The sequence below is a fragment of the Schistocerca americana genome, chromosome X (genome assembly GCF_021461395.2).
Source record: "Schistocerca americana isolate TAMUIC-IGC-003095 chromosome X, iqSchAmer2.1, whole genome shotgun sequence".
Taxonomy (NCBI): Eukaryota; Metazoa; Arthropoda; class Insecta; order Orthoptera; family Acrididae; genus Schistocerca; species Schistocerca americana.
In genome coordinates, this window is record NC_060130.1 from 550,477,111 (window position 1) to 550,499,487 (window position 22,377).

The following is a 22,377-nucleotide window of genomic DNA, read 5'->3' on the forward strand; positions in this document are numbered from 1 at the left end:
CCCTTGTTGAGAGCCCTTCCTGGCACAAAGTAACAATGCTGACGCGATCGAACCACGGTATTGACCGTCTAGGCATGGTTGAAGTACAGACAACACCAGCAGTGTACCTCCTTCCTGGTGAAATGACTGGAACTGTTCGGCTGTCGGACCCCCTCCGTCTAAGAGGCGCTGCTCATACATGGTTGTTTACATCTTTGGGTAGGTTTAGTGACATCTCTGAACAGTCAGAGGGACCGTGTCTGCGATACAATATTCACGGTCGACGTCTATGTTGAGGGGTTCTCGGAACCGGCGTGATGCAAAACTTTGTTTGATGTGTGCACATCACCAGCTATTCTCGCCAATATGTGGCGAAATGATGCATCGTGCGTCGTTTGCTGCCAAACTGTGTAATGAGAGTGAGCCTTTTAGTAACGTAAAACAGGTTTGTTTTTCTACAGAAACTTATAATAACCATTTACAATAAAAATGTGGCGTTTATAACATGCATAAGATGCCGAGAAAATTGATGGTTCCCCTGTTTTTGTGAAGATGTGAGAAACATCACCTGTAAAATAATACAAGTATCTAATTTTATATACAAAGTTACAACTAACGCCTTATGATGCCTTCCTGGAAATTTATTTCCAAATCCAGATTTTCCTTTGACTTTTCGTTTCATGCCCTTAATGAAAATATTAGTAAATACGTAACATTATTTCGGTTCACCTACGGTGTAAGTAACGTAAAATTCGGAAGAAGATTTCCTGAACAGCGATTCGAGTCCCTGATACTAGGGTTACTAGGGCTTTTTCCACTGCGCCAACCGCTGACTGGAAATTATGCGAACAAAAATGGCCAACGAGTAGCCTAAACCGCTCCAAAAACTGCAGGCTTTTCTTTTTTTTTTAAATCTCACCTATCTAACTTTCATTTGTGGTCAGGTCCTGCATGCTCCGCAAATATGGACAAAATCGGTGATGATAAGAAGGCGCAGCGTCCTTGTTAGTTAATGTGAAGCTCCTGTTCGTTAAAAAAGGTAATTAGCCACAGGACCACGGGGTGTCAGATAAAGGAAAGCACAATGTGGCGCATTACATTCACTACGCTTATTGTAGGGAAACTAAGTTGCACTTCGAATAAAGAAAGTGATTGTGTATCGATACTGTGCTGTTGATAAGCAAATAGGCCGTAAAATGTATTAGTCACTCAATTCTACCCAGCCTTTACATGATATCACTTGAGGTGAGCAATCACTGCGAAAATAGAGGCACATATGTTTTTAGAAATAAAACAATAGCAACAAAATGTCGAATTCGTAGCTTTTTCCTACAAAAATAAAATGAGAACTGCAGCAGTTGCCACAAAGGCGACGAAAAATACTTGCAGATTGCTTCAACCAACCCTTAATAGCCGTTGATAGTGGGAATCAAAGTGTGTCTATTGTTCTGCTGTGCGCCACTTTAGTCTGTGCCGAGAGTACTAACAACATAGCTCCGACAACCTTGATATGCACACCGCACATGGAATTGAAAACTTTTAATGTGAAAAAAAACGAGGAAGAATATTAACCCGACTGTCGCATCCACTGTCATTTCTCTTTCCATCTATGAAAAGTATGTTAGGCAATTCAGTCGTTCTTTAACAGATGTGTCTGAAAAAAAAAATTCGTAAGAAATTCAGTTTTTTTCTCTTATTTTAACCAGCGATCCGCGTATATGTTAACAGTCTTACACTGATGACATGTCTATGTATGAAATGGTTTTACATTGTAGTGTAAGAATCTGAGGCTCGCAAATGTTGCAGTTTACTTTCCGTTATTTTTGTGTTAAGTGAATACATACTGGATGTGTGTTAGAGGAAGTTTCAGATACAAACCTGGAAGTTCTACAATTTTGAACGCTCTATGGGATCCAGATTCTAAAAGTTTTATTTAGTTTAATAATACAAGTAAAGCTTTTTTGGTACATTGTAAGCAGTATTAACTTAAAAGAAGTGGCAGTTTTTGAGAATATTTCATGTATTCAAAGTATTTCGTGCCACATTCTAGTAGACCAACTTCTTTAAATATTTGTGGAAATACGCAAACTTTTGATGCTTATTGTTACATCAAAGTCAGCGTAGTCTAAATCTGAATATCCATTCATTTCGTCGACCAATTTGATCTCTGCCCACCCGGTTAGCCGTTCGGTCTAACGCACTGCTTTCCGGGCGGGCAGGCGTGCCGGTCCCAGGCACGAATCCGCCCGGTGGATTAACGTCGAGGTCCGGTGTTGCAGACAGTCTGTGGACGATTTTTAAGGCGGTTTTCCATCTGCCTCGGCGAATGCGGGCTGGTTCCCTTATTCCGCCTCACTTACACTATTTCGGCATTTGCTGCGCAAACATTTTCTCCACGTATACGAAACCGTAATTACTCTACCACGCAAACAATGGGGTTACACTCAGCTGGTGTGAGATGTTCTCGGAGGGGGGTCCACTGGGAGGCCGAACCGCACAATAACCCTGGGTTCGGTGTGGGGTGGTAGTGGGGTGAGCGGACTGCTGTAGTCTGTTGGGGGGTTGCGTACCACTGCGGGCTATAGCGGGGACGCAGCCTCTCCGCCGTTTCTAGGTTCCCAGTTCCATACAGTACAATACAAACATAATCTTTTATTCTAAACGTTGGAAAGAATTACTCTACAGTTCTGTAAACGTAATTATTTCGTATTTTGAGCTGAAAGATCATCATAGATTTGGGTAAGCTTAAAATCTAATTCGAATATATTCCTGATTTGTTTTCTTTACAAAGGACTGTTTGAAAGATGTCGATGCAATGCGTATGGTTTATGTGAATAACAACCGTACACAATAGCTGTTTCACATTAAAATTATCGTTATAGAAGAGAATTTTGCAGCCAAATTATGACTGGTGGCTATAACTTTTTCCTTCCACGTTTTTCTCCACCTGAGAATTCGTTTACTTACAAATGAGATGCTACTTTTACCGTAGATTCGTATCACGACATTCGGTTTTTGGTTTATTCAATGGCTTCTTCATATTCTGTCGATATAATTGTATTGTATTACACTTACTACTCCATCGCACTTCGTCAATACCCGGGAAGATTAACGTCTAACGTTCAGTGCGAGACATATGTACTTGCTGTACTTGCTGCTGAATACCAAAGAAGAGTCTAGTACCTTGTTCATAAAGTAATAAGTTTTCTAAGAAATCATACAGTACAAATAATGTTTTCCGAATTATTTACTGGTGGTTATTCCTACGACATGAATGTGAAAGCTAAATTATTAAGACTGTTGCTTGTTAAGATCAAGGTAGTAAGTGAATTCGTTCTCGAATGATGTGAACTTTCGATGTCACACTAGAACTGTCAAAGGCAGTACATGCTCCATTTTATTTTACAAAATCCATTTTTATGGGTAACATAACGATGGAAGTAATTAGTACATTACAATACGTTCTGAATGCAGAAATGTTCAGTACGTTTTCGTGAATAGTTCTATCTTTCTAGTAGAAGACTACGGTACATTCGAACACGTTATCTGGAGATGAACTGACGTTTCATCTACAACAAAAATGAAGTGTAATCCACATCAAAATTCTTTCATAAAATACTTCTGCATCAGTAGAAAATTGTTCGGGTTTAAAATGTACGTCCCTTTCCCACAGATCCCTAATCGAAGTATTTGAATCAGTCAAATAGTTCGGTTGCCGCTTTTACATCTACGTCCATATTCTGAAAGCCATGATGAAGTGCATAGTAGATTATACATGCTGTTGCACACGTATTAGAATTTCTTATTCGTCCATTCAAGAGCGTGGAAAAATGTCTTATTCAGTTGTGCCTGTGCGCGCTGTAAATAATCTAATTTTTTCCACATGGTCCCTTTGGAAGCTTTATGTAAGGGAGTGTAATATATTTCTAAATTCAATCAATTAATACTGTTTCTTCAAAATTTTGAATGTAGGCTTTCGCAGGATTGTTCAAGTCATCTGTAAGGCACATGTCCGTTCAGTTTTCTTCAACAGCCTCTCGAAACAGAAAGAAAATAGATTACATTCTTTATAAGTATTCTAGTTCTGACTATACTATGCAAATTTTTGCGATGTTCTTATGACTCTAGCTGATCATGCATGTACTATCCAATGGTTTATTATCAGAAATTACGATTTTTATTCAAGTAAAATAGACACACTCGTCGCTAATTGTAGGTACAGTCGTGCTCAAAAGTATCCGAACGACCTGAATTTCATTTCGCCTGATTCGCATGCAACCCACATAACGCAGCTTTCGAGCAGGTTCTCTAATCACTCCTTCGTACAGTCGTTTGACTATTGAAAATGGTTCCAACAAGTCACCACTAGAAAACAACGCTCTGTATCGCAATAACTGAAGATGTAAAGTAATACTACGATACTATAAACATCAGGGAACTCGTTATCACAGATAAGACTGTCCTTAAGGCTTGTAAGCTCACATTTATTACAATAAATGACATACTTGAAATGTTACCACTCTCATTATTACGTCAGATAGGTAATGCAAGCAGTAAGTTCGTCGTATTCATGATTTCCTCTTCAAAGCAACATACCGTACTTATTATTTAACACAAAATGACATTAAAATTTAAGTTATTCACCAGCAGCTAGTTGAGAATATGTATGAACTTCAAATGAAACGACGAATCGTCTCGTTCTGCATATGGATTCAAACCTAGGTCATGCAGACTAAGCAGAGATTTCGTGACTGACGGAAACTAACAGTCATTCCTGATTAGGCATACAGAGAGTGATATACCTCGATTTTAGACAGTATCAGTTAGCAAATATCAACTTTAAATTACATAACGCAAACATTTTTAACGGACGCGAATTCCTACCCAGCACCTACTGTCCCTGTTAACGAACTACGAGAGATGTTAAATATTGCTTCTTAACAAGTAACTTACATAAAATGCCGTGACGTAAGGCTTTGTGTTGGACAGGGATTCGAACCCAGAACCTAATCGGATACATATCGATGCACAATCAACTGTGACATATCGCATTTTCTCGGCAGTAGCTAGATGCTTTAACTGAAATGACGAGACGAAACATTAATTTTTTTCCTTCCCAGGACTGCAACCCATCACCAATCGCTGTTACATTCTAGAGAAAACGAACGCTAAATATGGGATTGTTCCACCAGCAACGAAATGTGAGCATGTTTGAACTAGAAATAATATGACGAAGAGTTCAGTGCTGACTGAGAATAGAGCTCCACACATATCGTTGTTGACTATACACAAAGAGACGTCAGCTACCGAATTTTTCTCCACCAGCAGCTCGGAATAACATCTTGAACTTACAGTGATCTCGCAAATAGTTCTGTCTCACTGGGAGTCAAAAACGTCGAATACCGTTATAATGAAAATACATTAAAAATCGAAATTATTATCCACCAGCAGATAGGTGTTCTCATGCTAGATCTTGATAATACATAATGAAATCTTTAGTGCCGGGCTAGGATTCGAACCCATTCACGCGCAATACGTGGAGATGTTGAGGAATCTGCAGTTTTGAACAAACAACAAACTGTAGCTGTATTGTCACGAAAGGAAGAAATTCCGCGTTAAGGGCGGTCTGAGTTGCATTCCCAGTTCATAACCAATTTTTATCGACATACAGAAGCTCAGATAAAACATGGAATAAGTGTCCTGTGAGCCTACATAGCGTTTGTTTCGTCACTAGAATTAAGTAACTAATATAAGAAAGGGTAATGGTGATAGAGTTCCTACATGTCACCACTCCAGACTTTATTGTGGCTCAACCTAACGTCTACTTGGTAGAGAAGGAATATCATTTTTAATGTGAATTTCAGACCACAATGCCATTATATCTTCTTCACTTGGTGTAGCCAGAAGAGAATGGAACATGTCTCTCCCTATCTAAAATCACTGACCGAAGTTAAATCGAACCCAGACCATAGATATATAAGCCTATCATCAGCCCAACAGACCACCAAATCCTCTTCCCAGTGGCTCATTTTTCTATCATAACGCCGCTGTGCCACACTGGCTGAGAATCCTGACACACAGGCTCCCTGTATCAATTTGCAGCAAGTTCAGTAAATTCATTTACTTGGTTGACCGAATCACCATGAACTAGCTGCCTCGGCTACCCAGTACATACATTCACCTTTATTTGTAATCACCAAAATAGAATCACTTAACTGCCACCAACACAGAACTGCCAACAGTGTAGGATGCAGAAATTTAAATAGGAAGTGTTCCTTTCCACTTGGGCTACTCTATTGCGCTATCTGTTTGTTGAAAACGTCGTACAGTGCAAAAGAAAAGGTATAACTGTTTGTCTCTCATAAGTGTTGACCTGGCCATATGCATTATCCCACAGCGCTGTGAAATACAGAAGTTCTGGACGAATTGTTGTTTACTTCTGGAGCTATTATAGCTACGTGTCAGCTTGTAGCGTAATGGTAAGTATCGCGCACGGTAGATAAGATGTCGCGAGTTCGAGTACATTCAGCGCTATATTTTTTAAAACGCAGGTCTGCTGTCTGCTAAAGTTATCAATCTAATGGAACTTGTAACATAATTCCCTTCAAATTAGTCGTACGTGGAAAAGGGGCTGACTTCTGCGACATTTTGTTCATTTCAGGTTTAACAGACAGCCAGACAGTAGATGCATCTCGAAACTTTTGTATTATGTATGGCTAGAGCGCATAGTGCCAAAATACGTTGGAAAAGTATTTTCTACATTAGCTGTCGTCTGGTAGTGGCATTTTATTCTTCTTCAAACCTTGTCTGAGAGCTTTAACTCAGAACAAGTTTCCTACATGCATGTAATCAATAAACCGCATGTGCATTTTCAGACTGTTGTAGATAACATCGGAGAATTCGCATATATCGTTGATGATTAATTTCTCTCTCACGTTTAGTATTGTTTAAACAACACTAAAGGAAACCTTACGATAATTATGAACTGTGTTGTAAAAAATGGAATAAAAGTTCCCCCGACAACCTTACCACGAAAGTCTGTTTTAATAAAACTGAGTATCTGTACACAAGAGTGCCTCTATCGTCACGAATTGGTAAAATACTACTCACTCAGATTTTGATTGGGTCTGTGTGTAATTGGTATGCTGTGTCATACCCCAGATGTACGCAAATGTGGCATTTCATAAATAAAGTTATGTATTCCTAGAAACCCACAATTTGCTTGTCAGCGGCGGTAAGAGACGTTACCTGTTGTGCAACATTGTAAGATTTTCACGATGAGCCGAAAGTATTTTCTTGAGACTTCCTTAGCGATGTTTGATCAGACTGCTTGTAGCTCTTTCACAGGAGGGATAAAAATGCTACACTCAGTGGGACCGGAAATGCGAACCATAACAGATGCTTTTCACAGGTCAGCTCGTTACCACACAGCTTGCGAACACGTATGTGTCTTAGCTTCCTCTTGCGAGACCAATAGTGGCTAGAACTCGTAAACTGGTATTTGAAGGACGAGATTGGTTGCGATTTCCACGTGTAACGACTTTCCTGGGCGGAAAACCGTAAATTTACTATCTTTTGCTACACGTCAAGCGATAATAATTCAGATTATTTAATGGAAATGACAGGTAAAATCAAGTGGACTTTGAGGCTTAATTCCGTGCACACCAGGAAGCAACTCGTCGATCAAAGAGTTGCCAAACATACATTGCCTTGTTGCCAAATCTCAGTTACAATACCAGCAGGAAGAAGACGAACCGATGTGATCTTACAGCGGGCTGGGAAGTGACCATAACTGGTGTCTCCAAGTCGCGGCTGCTACGGCCTGGAATATGTAATGCGTCTGATTCGCATTTCTGTAACTAGGTTTAGGGACTGGAGCGTAGTTACTAATAATACTCAGAACTGACTGCAAACTAAGCATCATAAATCATTAACTCTCATAATTGTTTTTATATTTCTTTCGTAAGTGTACCCAAAACTAAGAAACTCATTCACGGACGTTTTCGTGCCTCGCCGACAGTCGAGCACAACAAACAAATAAAAATAAAAAAAGAATGTGTGTGTGTGTGTGTGTGTGTGTGTGTGTGCGTGTGTGTGTGTGTGTGTGTTTGCGTGTGTGTGTGACAGAGAGAGAGTGTGAGTGAGAGAGAGAGAGAGAGATAAAAATCAAAAAGAATGTGCGAGAGAGACAGAGTAAAAAATTGTAAAGAAATTGAATCATGGTATGTAAAGAAATCTTTCATTACAATGATACGTTCCTCATCATTAAGAAATATCGTATTCATGATCTATGAAACAAGAATTAATCTAATGTAATGTAATCTAATCATATCATATTGATGACTAGCAATGAAGAGTAATGAATTACCGACGTTTTTGCCAATACCAGTAACCAAATCTAAACTTGAAAATAAAAGACGACAATTTTTGTAATAAACTGGGACTTCTACCGCGACCCTTTTGTCCCTGTTAATTAAGCACGAAAGATGCAAAAATCGCACCCGACTCATTGACACTTAGTCGCTGACCATAAATTCTAGTTCAGAGTGACACCAGTTTAAGTAACCTAATGTAGCGAAGACTGTTTGCCAGTGCTATTCCTCACCGGAAAATGCGCAATTCACTCATTGGGCTCCGTAAGTACACGGTAACAGTAATTTCTGTGTATGCAATGCATACGGATTAGAATTTAGTTGTGCTCTCTCTTCCACTTCTGCATACAATATGCCTGACCTAAACGGACCCTTTATCATTACAGGCCCTGGGCAGTGCAATATCATACTGACAACAGTAATGTGCTTATACTGACAACCTGACTGTTCGTTTTACCTGATTTTGAAATTATTTAAATAAAACAACAGGACCTTCCTGACATTTCGTCCCCCTTTTCCTTCTGTGAAATTTGTCAGTAAGCTTTTTGCCTTCCAACCAGTGAAATGCGGCAGAGTACGGCCGGTAAATGATTCACATACCACGATTTAGTGCCGTTAAGACGATTTCTTTAAACATTGTCGTTGCTGAAGGAATTTAGTTTCGTCTTAAATCGTCTCAAGCAGCAATGTTCACAGACATCTCAAATAGGAAAAAGACCATTATCCAGGTACGAAGGTTGTAAAACAAACTTCCCACAGTTTGGGTCAGGTTGATCTTTTCCTCTGATAGCACTGCGTAAGTATTTTGTCTATGAGGTATCACAAGTAGTGTTCCTGTAGCTGTGGGAATCATTGGTTGAAAACGAGTTTAACACCAATGGGTACAGTACTGCTAAATATTGAAAATGGTTATCAACCTAAGTCTGAGTTCATCCGCAAACTGAGGCGAATTTATAATATTGAAGCTAGATTGTGCATCCTTGTCTTCCTTGAGTGGGCATTACAAGGCGTTTACACACACGCGTACAATACTATGAATACTTCGAACGCTATAGTTAACGTTGCTCTCATAAACTACTTTTGTTTTTTAATTCTTCTGGGTCTTCAGCGTGCAATATGTGTTGTAGATACAGTCTTAGAGCAAAAAATTGACCGCCGAATCGTTCACGTAAGGTGGACAATACAGTCGTGCTCCTCTCAGAATCCTATGTCCGGCAATATGCTCGATCTGGCAACATTATAGACTGCGGCACTTCCCAGAGGAATTCTTGACTTCAGTCTTAGTGCTTTATTCTTGACTACGACCGTAATCTTGTGGTAAAACGCGAGACTAGCTAATACGACGTCTGGTAACTAAAAGTACACGTCGACAAAGTTTTTATCGCCCCTTTCCTCCCGGTGCTGAAGCTATGAGTGTAATTCAAGCAAATCTAAAATAGAATTCGATTTCTGTTACACTGGTAATAACAGTTTGGTCCAACAATGTTTTAGCGAAAGATTTCTTTGCCGACCATCTGCCTCTGAACACCGCATGCCTCTGAGTTCTCTGGGAGCCGTTTCCTGTCTACCGGAGGGGGCTGACGCAATGCATTGTCTCGCCATCTGCCGACAACGTCTGCTCCACTACGCACTCTCGACCATGTAAAATGCTTTAATGTTGTTGAGTGGTGACCCATAAAATCTGTCTACGATTTGTGTTTCACTCTTGATAGCAAAGGAGGCACAAAACCGTTTTTATTTGATGATTATTTTATTACACTAGAATGCAATACGTCAATGTGGCAGAGAATTAATTTCATTGTTTCTGATCCAGTGCACTACAATTAAAGCGTCACATTCTGTTCTTTTTCTTTTCACGGGAGGTTCCTCAAATGATTTATTATTGCCATGGATTCATATGTGTTAGTCAAGGCACAGAGAGTAAATGCAATGTAATGTGTTTGATTTCTTTCTTTGATTCTCTATGGTAAATGGATGCAAAAGATTGTCTCAATACCTATCAGAACCTGCTCTATAGCTACTCAGGCAAATTTAGCATAGAGGCCCTATAGTAATGGAGAGGTTCATTTCCTTCATACTTATCACCCTGGCATGTGAGTCGTAAGTAATGAACAATATTGAAATTCGTATCGCTTATGGTCGATACTAAATTTCTTCAGAGACGCTGGTATTGCGAAGCAGCTTGGCAGTCAGAAAGCCGAGACCTATGACCATTAACACAACTTACTGAGTCGAGCTACCAAGAGGATTTGATGTGTAAAGGTTTTCTTCCGATTTCGATACATAATTTTTTCTGGAAATTCGCAGTTCCACAAAATATATCAGAAAGAAAAGCTCGCATACGCTGGCCCCTACCACGGTCAGAAGTGACGACTGATTGAGCCATTCTAACCCGAGACACGGGCCATACCACCTGACTACGGACACACTGCTGCCTGCACGCCACTCTCATCATGGTATTTGTCGCTCAGCCTCATAACGCATAGTGAAACATAATAAAAGTTGTCACTTATGTGAAGAATAGCATTTCTTTAGACAAAAAAATTGAATTTTCTGTCTCAGTGTATTAGTTTACATGAGGATTCTATAGCGCCGGCCGCTGGTGGCCGAGCGGTTCTGGCGCTACAGTCTGGAACCGCGCGACCGCTACGGTCGCAAGGTTCGAATCCTGCCTCGGGCATGGATGTGTGTGTTGTCCTTAGGTTAGTTAGGTTTACGTAGTTCTAAGTTCTAGGGGACTTATGACCTCAGCAGTTGAGTCCCATAGTGCTCAGAGCCATTTGAACCATTTTTGATTCTATAGCACGAGTCATTCAAATGGAAAGGGAATATCAAGTGAATTTAGCAAGTCAGTTCAGTACCATATGCGGAAGTGATTGCACTGTCACATTGTTGCCTAATGTTTGCCTAATGTTGCCAATTCTCAACTGTGCTAGGAACAGCTCTGTAGCGGTATGCGAGGAGAATCCCACGCTCGTGTCATAGGAGGGTATGGAGAGGAGGCGCGGGGTTTGGTTAATATGCAGCGTTTTCTCCTACCAGTTGTGTCAAACACTCAGGTGTATAATTTTCCATCATGATTACAGTTTCCTACAAAATATATACGAATAAAACACTTACCTTGTTACTTTGTGACAAAAGATTATTTCAGTACAATAAAAAGTCTTTGGAAATCACTTATGCCCACCTGTCACAAAAGTAAGATAAAATAACAAACACTTTGCCCATCGAAATCGATTGCACCTATGATCAAATAAATAGTCTTAACGGCACTAAATCGTGGTTTTTTTAATCATTTACCGGCCGTACTCTGCCGCATTTCACTGGTTGGAAAGCAAAACGCTTACTGACAAATTTCACAGAAGGAAAAGGGGGACGAAATGTCTCCCACTGGAAGGTCATGTTGTTTTATTTAAACGATTACAAAATCAGGTAAAACGAACAGTCAGTTTGTCAGCATGAGCACATTACTGTTGTCAGTATGATATTGCACTGCCCAGGGCCTGTAATGATACAGGGTCCGTTTAGGTCAGGCATATTGTATACAGAAGTGGAAGAGAGAGCACCACTAAATTCTAATCTGTATGCATTGCATACACATAGAAATTACTGTTACAGTGTACTTATGGGGCCCAATGAGTGAATTTTGTATTTTCCGGTGAGGAAGAGCACTGGCAAACAGTCTTCGCTACATCAGGTTACTTAAACTGGTGTCACTCTGAGCTAGAATTTATGGTCAGCGACTAAGTGTAAGGTCAATGAGTCGGATGCGAGTTTTGCAACTGTGAAATACTTTCCTATATTATAGAAGCGAATATTAAATTTGAACTAATATTGCGAAAATTTTGTACTTGGATAGCTTAGAATTAAAATCTTTCTGTTTATTGCAAAGGAAAACAATTGATTTTCTAAAACATTGTCTGTCATACACAACTTGAAGCAGGTCATGTCGACCAAATCGTATGGAAGAACTGACAGCGATGTATATCGGAAGGCACTAAGATCTCGTGCCTTTTGGTTTGGCAGTACTCGATAGCCATTTCTAGCCGCAAGTAAACGAAGGAAGGCAGCGCGTTTTTGTTATCAAGTAACGTCTTCATCAATTACTTTAGTTTTAATGTAATCTACGAGTAATTACTGACGTTTGATATTAACATGAATAGGATTCCGTAGACAGGGAAAGATCCTGTTCTTGGGAAACTAGTTCTATAGTGACCAAAAGGTATCAAATGATCTTCAAGTACTGTGTTCCAGCAGCGGTATGAAGAAAATGAACTATCCGGTAACTTCACACTTCCCAGTGGATTTTCTCGAACTAAGAAATCTGCTGAATTAGTGAAAATTTCCAAATGGCTTAACATCGAGCCTATAATGCCTAGAAGAGTCTTTATATCCTGCTGACATGAGAATAGCATAATCTCCGCTTCAGCAGCTTGCTTCTACTTAACCATTTAATAGACTCGAGTTTTTCCCACCATGACTAATTTTGTAAGCTAAGCACATCATCTGTTACAGCACACTCCTGGGGCTGGGAAATGTGCACACAATGGTCTGGCGGAACGAACTATCACAGGTGCAATGCGTGGGTTCAAGCATTTACTTTTAAGAGGCTCAAACAGATTTACTTTAAACCCTGGTAACATCAAGAGAAAGACGTTATAGTCCAGAATCCGCATTAAACATCACGTTCCTTCATTACCAACTGGGCAGAGCCGGTTTACGTTGGGAAATGACATAGCGGAAGTCATGGTAAACAGAAATACCATCGCCAGTGAACTTACATTAGAAAATTTTATTTTATTTGATGAACCGATAGCCATTTAAAGGAACAGGGCTCTTACTTTACTTGTACGTGATTCAACAAGAGACGTTGAAAAATTTGGTACTGGTCTGTGATTCGAATTCGTATCTCCTCTTTCGAGGATCTGAATCTCTCGGAACAGTATCGTTAAATCATTTCGCTCCTTTTCTCAAGACTGCAATTTTCTCTAGGTCTCCTCCAAAGGTAAGTATGTGGGTCCGAATCCTGATCCAGTACAAAAATATTCATAATTTCATTTCAAGCCCTATCACGTGCACACCGGCCTGTTAGTGAAAATTAACGAACATTTTTAATGACTGTTCATGTGTTGCCAACAATCGCAATAGGTGTCGTTATTTCTGGTCAAACACGCACGCATCTTACTATTAGTGAGTAAGCAACTGATACTTAAGCTATATTCGTGGATGCACGGTAGGTGTGCAGTTCGATTGTCGCTTAGGCACAAAAGTTTGGATCCTTATTTTAGAGTCAAACACCTAGCAGCTGGTAAGAAAAATCGATACGTAACATTTGATTTTACTTAGTTAACAATCTGATTACATGTTGGGTTCGTATCTCCGTCACAGAACTTCACGTCATGCACTTCATCTTTAGATACATGCACACTTTGTTGCTTCAGAATAGAGGTATGTCAGACATCTTTCGTGGTTGGTTAACAGGGACGAAAGGGTCTTGATAGAAGTCCCGGTTTATTACAAAAACTGTTGTCATTTATTTTCAAGTTTGGATTTGGTTACTGCTATTGGCTTAAACTTCCGTAATTCATTACCCTTCATGGCTAGTCGTCAATATGATACGATAAGATTAGATTACATTAGATTAATTCTTGTTTCATAGATCATGATTACCATATTTCGTAATGATGTGAAACTTGTCATTTTAATGAATGATTTCTTTACATAACATGATTCAATTTCCTTACAATTTTTTACTCTCTCTCTCTCTCATTCAACTTGATTTTTATCTCTTTCTCTCCCTCTCTCTCTCTCTCTCTCTCTCTCTCTATCCCTCTCTGTCTCACACACACACACACACACACACACACACACACATATTCATTTCTTATTTTTATTTGTTTGTTGTGCTCGACTGTCGGCGAGGCACAAAAACTTCTGTGAATGAGTTTCTTAGTTTTGGGTACACTTACGAAAGAAATATAAAAATAACTATGAAAGTTAGTGATTTATGATGCTTAGTTTGCAGTCAGTTCTGGGTTTTATTAGTAACTACGCTCCAGTCCCTAAACCTAGTTACAGAAATGCGAATCAGACGCATTACATATTCCAGGCTGTTGCAGCCGCGACTTGGAGACACCAGTTATGGTCACTTCCCAGCCCGCTGTAAGATCACATCGGTTCGTCTTCTTCCTGCTGGTATTGTAACTGAGATTTGACAACAGGGCACTGTATGTTTGGCAACTCTTTGATCGACGAGTTACTTCCTGGTGTGCACGGAGTTAAGCCTCCAAGTTCATTTGATTTTACCTGTCATTTCCATTGAATAATCTGAATTATTATCGCTTGACGTGGAAATCGCAACTAATCTCGTCCTTCAAATAGCGGTTTACGATTTCTAGCCACTATTGGTCTTGTAAGAGGAAGCTAAAACCTGTGACAAGCATCTGTAATGGTACGCATTTCCTGTCCCACTGAGTGTAGCGTTTTTATCCCTCCTGTGAAAGAGCTACAGGCAGTCAGATCAAAAATCGCTAAGGAAATCTCAAGAAAATACTTTCGGCTCATCGTGAAAATCTTACAATGTTGCACAACAGGTAACGTCTCTTTCTGCTGCTGACAAGCAAATTGTGGGTTTCTAGGAATACATAACTTTATTTATGAAATGCCACATTTGCATACATCTTGAGTATGACACAGTATACCAATTACACACAGACCCAATCAAAATCTGAGTGAGTAGTATTTTACCAATTCGTGACGATAGAGGCACTCTTGTGTACAGATACTCAGTTTTATTAAAACAGACTTTCGTGGTAAGGTTGTCATTGGTAGTTTTTTTTCATTTTTTGTAATACAGTTCATAATTTTCGTAAGGTTTCCTTTAGTGTTGTTAAAACAATAGTACACATGAGAGAGAAATTAATCATCAACGATATATGCGAATTCTCCGATGTTATCTATAACAGTCTGAAAATGCACATGCGGTTTATTGATTACATGCTTGTAGGAAACTTGTTCTGAGTTAAAGCTCTCAAACAAGGTTTGAAGAAGAATAAAATGCCACTACCAGACGACAGCTAATGTAGAAAATACTTTTCCAACGTATTTTGGCACTATGCGCTCTAGCCATACATAATACAAAAGTTTCGAGATGCATCTACTGTCTGGCTGTCTGTTAAACCTGAAATGAACAAAATGTCGCAGAAGTCAGCCCTTTTTCCACGTACGACTAATTTGAAGGGAATTATGTTACAAGTTCCATTAGATTGATAACTTTAGCAGACAGCAGACCTGCGTTTTAAAAAATATAGCGCTGAATGTACTCGAACTCGCGACATCTTATCTACCGTGCGCGATACTTACCATTACGCTACAAGCTGACACGTAGCTATAATAGCTCCAGAAGTAAACAACAATTCGTCCAGAACTTCTGTATTTCACAGCGCTGTGGGATAATGCATATGGCCAGGTCAACACTTATGAGAGACAAACAGTTATACCTTTTCTTTTGCACTGTACGACGTTTTCAACAAACAGATAGCGCAATAGAGTAGCCCAAGTGGAAAGGAACACTTCCTATTTAAATTTCTGCATCCTACACTGTTGGCAGTTCTGTGTTGGTGGCAGTTACGTGATTCTATTTTGGTGATTACAAATAAAGGTGAATGTATGCACAGGGTAGCCGAGGCAGCTAGTTCATGGTGATTCGGTCAACCAAGTAAATGAATTTACTGAACATGCTGCAAATCGATACAGGGAGCCTGTGTGTCAGAATTCTCAGCCAGTGTGGCACAGCGGCGTTATGATAGAAAAATGAGCCACTGGGAAGAGGATTTGGTGGTCTGTTGGGCTGATGATAGGTTTATATATCTATGGTCTGGGTTCGATTTAACTTCGGTCAGTGATTTTAGATAGGGAGAGACATGTTCCATTCTCTTCTGGCTACACCAAGTGAAGAAGATATAATGGCATTGTGGTCTGAAATTCACATTAAAAATGATATTCCTTCTCTACCAAGTAGACGTTAGGTTGAGCCACAATAAAGTCTGGAGTGGTGACATGTAGGAACTCTATCACCATTACCCTTTCTTATATTAGTTACTTAATTCTAGTGACGAAACAAACGCTATGTAGGCTCACAGGACACTTATTCCATGTTTTATCTGAGCTTCTGTATGTCGATAAAAATTGGTTATGAACTGGGAATGCAACTCAGACCGCCCTTAACGCGGAATTTCTTCCTTTCGTGACAATACAGCTACAGTTTGTTGTTTGTTCAAAACTGCAGATTCCTCAACATCTCCACGTATTGCGCGTGAATGGGTTCGAATCCTAGCCCGGCACTAAAGATTTCATTATGTATTATCAAGATCTAGCATGAGAACACCTATCTGCTGGTGGATAATAATTTCGATTTTTAATGTATTTTCATTATAACGGTATTCGACGTTTTTGACTCCCAGTGAGACAGAACTATTTGCGAGATCACTGTAAGTTCAAGATGTTATTCCGAGCTGCTGGTGGAGAAAAATTCGGTAGCTGACGTCTCTTTGTGTATAGTCAACAACGATATGTGTGGAGCTCTATTCTCAGTCAGCACTGAACTCTTCGTCATATTATTTCTAGTTCAAACATGCTCACATTTCGTTGCTGGTGGAACAATCCCATATTTAGCGTTCGTTTTCTCTAGAATGTAACAGCGATTGGTGATGGGTTGCAGTCCTGGGAAGGAAAAAAATTAATGTTTCGTCTCGTCATTTCAGTTAAAGCATCTAGCTACTGCCGAGAAAATGCGATATGTCACAGTTGATTGTGCATCGATATGTATCCGATTAGGTTCTGGGTTCGAATCCCTGTCCATCACAAAGCTTTACCTCACGGCATTTCAAATAAGTTACTTGTTAAGAAGCAATGTTTAACATCTCTCGTAGTTCGTTAACAGGGACAGTAGGTGCTGGGTAGGAATTCGCGTCCGTTAAAAATGTTTGCGTTATGTAATTTAAAGTTGATATTTGCTAACTGATACTGTCTAAAATCGAGATATATCACTCTCTGTATGCCCAATCAGGAATGACTGTTAGTTTCCGTCAGTCACGAAATCTCTGCTTAGTCTGCATGACCTAGGTTTGAATCCATATTCAGAACGAGACGATTCGTCGTTTCATTTGAAGTTCATACATATTCTCAACTAGCTGCTCGTGAATAACTTAAATTTTAATGTCATTTTGTGTTAAATAATAAGTACGGTATGTTGCTTTGAAGAGGAAATCATGAATACGACGAACTTACTGCGTGCATTACCTATCTGACGTAATAATGAGAGTGGTAACATTTCAAGTATGTCATTTATTGTAATAAATGTGAGCTTACAAGCCTTAAGGACAGTCTTATCTGTGATAAAGTGTTCCCTGATATTTATAGTATCGTAGTATTACTTTACATCTTGAGTTATTGCGATACAGAGTAGTGTTTTCTCGTGGTGACATGTTGGAACCATTTTCAATAGTCAAACGGTTGTACCACGGAGTGATTAGAGTACTTGTTCGACAGCTGCGTTATGTGGGTTGCATGCGAATCAGGCGAAATGCAATTCAGGTCGTTCGGATACTTTTGAGCATGACTGTACATGTAATTCCCATAAATATAAGAACGAGTGAGCCTCACCAACCTGTTACCATTTACACTACCCTCATCCTTACAGACTGAGGACAGGTTGAGTGTATCATAAAAAACAACTTCCACGTAGCAACCTATGTTCAAATCCCCGATATTTAACAGCGTCACAAGCCTCTGGGAAGTTAGGAATAAAGGCCGTTATCAAAGTTAAAATGGTATCAGCCACTCCAGGCGGGACATCACGAAGATTCTCCCGGCATTTTCTGGGACGCAAATGGATTGTGCTTGGCAGTGCAAGTGCCTGTTTGATACGATGCTACAAAGAAGGTGACACCTGTGCACCCTGCAGAGTCTGGTCCAGCTTGTGCCAGAGTGTCAACAAACGTGGCTCCTCTAGTGTTTGGTATTACGCCGAGCGGACGGGAATCGGAGCGTTTTTCTTGGGAGTAAAGGGCAGATACGCACTGCCCTTACGGGGTGGTGGTTGGAAATGCTCTCGCTGCTTAACGGCAGCACGTTTCAGCAGTTTCTGAGTAGTCGAGTGCCAGATCCACTGCCGTTCAGCGCCACCAAAAGTCCCTAGAAAGACAGGTATACTTGAGGCGAGTTGTCCATCGCTGACGCATGTGAATTTAAAGCATAAATCTCAGCCCGACACGTTCATTTTGTGATTCTGATGCGAAGGCTGGGCGAACGCGTTCAACAACGCATGTGCGTGTACCAGAGTTTGAGGAGGAGGCAATAGCACTTCTGCAAAACGCGCTCTCAACAAAATTGAGGAATGTTACTCGAGAAATGGGTATAAGCCAGTCCACGGTCTCACATGTGTGGGGATGAATTTGATCTGCATTCTTACCGCCCTGAGAAAGTTCAAACTCGTAACCCAGAAGATTTTCAACCTGAATTCCCACATTTTATACTTTTTATGGATGAGGCATACTATACACGGGGAGATGCGTTCAGCAGTCATAATCAACATATGTGGACACTACATTGAAAAATACGCACGCCGCCTTTGTTCGTAGTCACGAAGATCACTTCGCCGTCAACTTTTGGTTTGGTCTGGTATGCGATAATCTAATTGGTCAATAGATACTTAATCTTCTAAAGTGAAACACTGCCGGGGTTATAGGAACACGTCCCACTCAGCGTCTGCGAGCGCATGTGGTACCAACACGATGGTGCATCTGCTCACTTCTCACATGTGGTGCGAAATAATTTAGACCTTTGACGCGAACCACATATGGCGCGGTTGGTCCGTGGGATGGCCTGCACGTTTCCCTTAACTTGACGCCCCTTCAGTTTTTCGTCTGCGGGAACCTGGAATCTTTTGTTTACGAAACAGCTATCGGGACGGATGAAGAACTGACAGCATAAGTCATGGCAGCCTCTAATGCAATCCCCACTTCGCCAGGAGGGAGGGGGTTCTGAAAGGGTGCTAAAATCCCTCAGGTGTCGTTGTACGGCCAGCACTGAAACATAAGGGCGTAATTTCGAGCAGTTTTTGTAACTGTTTACAAACAAGGGTCATAAAGCGTCTTCCCCACCTCACCTCTCGTTTATCTTGATGACTAAAGAAATTTCAGCTTTGCACTGACTACCATGTCGACTCGGATGGCGGGCTATATGCCTACCATCCCGGAGGCACCAGACGCTGTTAAATGACGCCTAGCGCCAAATGCTAAAGGATGAGGACATGTGTTGCTATTTGCAAGTTGCTTGTTACTATCCACTCCACTACCCCTCTCACGCTTTACACTTATTTTAGAAACACCTCGTATGCATCTAAAACTAAAACTAAACTAAATCCCATCCGAACAGGCCTTGGAAGGCCAAACGGTAATGACTGGCCGCAGCGTCATTTTCAGCCCGTAGGCGTCACTGGAGGCGGATGTGGAGGGGCATGTGGTCAGCACACCGCTCTCCCGGTCATATGTCAGTTCACGAGACCAGAGCTACTACTTCTCAATCAAGTAGCTCCTCAGTTTGCCTCACAAGGGCTGCGTGTACCCCGCTTGCCAATAGCACTCGGCAGATCGGATGCTCACCCATCTAAGTGCTAGCCCAGCCCGACAGCGCTTGACTTTGGTTATCGGAGCCCGTGTTACCACTGTGGCAAGGCCGTTGGCCGTATATTTCTAACAGCCCTTATGAGTCTATTTGGTATGTTCCCACACATTATAACAATGTTCAGTGACGGGACACACAGTTGTTTTGTAAGCAGACTCCTTTATAGCTCGACTAAATTTTTTCAGCACCCGACCAATGAACTGCAAAACAATTTTTGTCATATACGCAACTAGAATACTTATCAACATCATATACATCTATTTCTTTTCTATTCCGTTTCTCATTCAAGTGCCTTCTCAAACGTTATTTCTGTTCCTTAACGTGGCTCTACTCATCTATTTTCGAGAATCTTACGAATACTTTTAGGAGTATAGCAGCAGAGATTAATTTAACACTGTTTTCAAACGATAGTTACATGTGACAAACCAATCTTATGATTACGGTCTAGCATTATTGAATTAAGATAAATAGCATGTTATTATTTGATTTTCTTAAACTGTTGTTCACATTATTAAGGAGAGGTTGAGTGAAGCAGAATTCAGTATCAGTCCGAGAATATCTCAATGGAAGAAGGCGCAAACTGCAAAACAGAGTGGAGAGGCTACCTCAGTCACAATGGGGCCTAATGAACGTGGCTGCTCTTCAAGACGAACTACTCTTCCACGATATGACCGGTACACTTTAACGATTGTTACAGTCTGTACTGTCTCACAAAAGATGTTGCTGGCCAGAAGTTACCACACTAAAACTGGCTTTGGGGATTCTATTCCTCAGACGATACTACTGCAAATGATATTTTGTTTTGTGATAGACGGCCTCACAAGTATCAGAGACAGAGCTGTATGCATTCTGATGGAAGCGATTCATTTTCTGCTCAGTACCTTTTTAATGAAGCAGATGGTTCATCCTCACATGTAGGATATTCTCTGACGTCTTTACATTATTTCGTACATTGAGTCACTATATTCCGTGCTACATATACAGTTTTTTAAAAACAATGAAACTTGCAAGTAAGTACGAAGGTTGTTACAAATTTCAAATAACAAGCATCTATATTAATTTTTTCTAACAAATTGTTATTATTAGTAGATAAGGTAGGAAGTACAAAAATAATTTCGGTATTGAAATTACTAAGAAATAAAATTTCCCACTTGTATCACTGAAAAACAATTATTGCAACATTAGTATTAATATACCACTAGTTTACTCGAAATGTAGATCATAATGTCAAAATTTCACATTGTCGTACTACTCGTTAATAATGCTTCACACAAAGTCTCTTTAAATGCATTGGCGGTTTATGTGATTACAACAGCATAAAGCACAATTCACTCCCTTTATTATGAAAATATATCAAACACACACACATCAGTTTCGAACAATCTATATAAATATTCATTTACATTGACCCAACTCTTTAGTTTTACGCTTTGCGATAATTTTCTATCTGCTACGGCTATTAATTCATATATAATCAAAAATCACAAGTAGTGATAACCTAGATATGTAAGGACTTCAATGGCTAGACCCATTCAATCGCCCAGGACGAGTTTCGAGGATATTTTCACTCCTATCATTGTCTGACGCGGCAGTCGGCCAAGAACTGTTATGACGTCTCTATTAAATTACTTAAGTACAGTTAGATGATTATTAAAATTGCAACACCATGAAGACAACTTGCAAAAAAGCCTAATTGTCATGAAGTCTAGTACATGTTTAGACATGCAAATGACTGGCAGTGCAGTGCAACCTCACAAAGTAGATAGAAATAACGCCACCTACCTCTGCACACTAGGGAAGATTATGCAGTGGTTTTCTCCTTCAGAGATAGCATTTCAAAGTTGACATTTTGTGAGAGTATTGTGTAATACTTCATGCGGAAAGTAGAAACGTCAAAATTCGATAGCAGCAGCAGCCTATTGAGACTGGTTTATCAGTCCGAGACATTACTGCTCGAGCGGTCGGAATCCCACGACTGTCATGCAGATACGTAGTCGATGGGTTCAAGGGGGGAGCGGGCGGTAACCCAGCATGAAGGCAGATCTCAATGGCTCTACACGACTAGCACCCAAGACGACAAATATGTTGCTCGCTCAGGGGCGTAGGATCGTACAGCCACATGATGTACCTTGAGTGAAGAAATGAGCTTATTTTGAGTAAAACAAATGTCCACACGGACAATGTGACAGCGTCTCAAGCATCATGGACTATCAATACGGCGACCTTTATTGCGACTTCCCTTGCTCTGACGTTGGCGCTTTCAGTGACAACAGTGGACTTAGGAGTGAACCACAACATATTTTCAGGCGGCATCGATATGAATAAATCTGTTTATGGGGGC